Source organism: Anarrhichthys ocellatus, unplaced genomic scaffold, assembly GCF_004355925.1.
Source record: "Anarrhichthys ocellatus isolate YVR2014 unplaced genomic scaffold, GSC_Weel_1.0 scaffold115, whole genome shotgun sequence".
Taxonomy (NCBI): Eukaryota; Metazoa; Chordata; class Actinopteri; order Perciformes; family Anarhichadidae; genus Anarrhichthys; species Anarrhichthys ocellatus.
In genome coordinates this window covers 748,898-749,787 of record NW_022280145.1, presented here as the reverse complement: position 1 = coordinate 749,787, position 890 = coordinate 748,898, and positions in this window count along the sequence as shown.

Sequence of the window (890 nt, the reverse complement as noted above, 5' to 3'; positions counted from 1 at the left end):
ATCAGCCCACAGTGATGTACCTGCGCCTGTTCATCCTCCTGAGGTGTCTCCATCCCTGCTCCATTTAGAGCCACAGCCCGGCTCGGATCGATGCCTTTCTCTAGCCGCCCGTCATCAATTATTCACCTGATCAGCCCTGCTGCTCATTAGATGACTAATCTGGGAGGGTGAGGAGAGACGGGATGCTTTGAAACCTGAAACCGAGAGGCAGCAGGGAAGGGAAGGGCGGATCACATCTCTAGATTGAGAGAGAGAGAGAGATGGAGAGAGAGAGATGGAGGGAGAGTTCATAGATGTGGGATTACCGATTTGTACATCTAAGTCCTGACATCCAGGAGAGTTGATAAATCTTTGATGAAACCGTAGAATCACTTTGATGAATGTGCACACGTATCACCAACATATCACACGTGCAGTCAGAGGCTTCACGGATGTTAGTGTATTGAGGCAGACTGGCAACAGAGCATGAACAGTGAGAAGTGAGAAGGTGGGAGTGGAGCTGCCGTCGGCCAAAAGATTGCATGTTGCACTCACATTACACCCCACCTAAGTTGTTCTCGAGAACATCTGTGGTCAGTGTGGGTCACATTTTTACTGTCCTATAAATCTCCCCCTGGCATTCTCCCAGTGACGCCAGTTTTGTTATTTTCCGTCCCCCTGCTTGTTGTTTCGCGGTCTTGTTTCCTCCCTGCTAGATCAGTGCGCCAGGGTCAAAACTAAAGAGCTAAACTAGTACACACACTAAGCAAGTACATTTCTGTTTATAACGTTTGTCCCTCACCTTTCCTGCTCAATCTCGACACTTCTTGGGCTGCGGTAGTGTTGAAGGGGGAGCAGAGAGCAGTTCTCCTTCTTTCCCACTGATCATGTACAAGTAGGGGGGGGGGGGG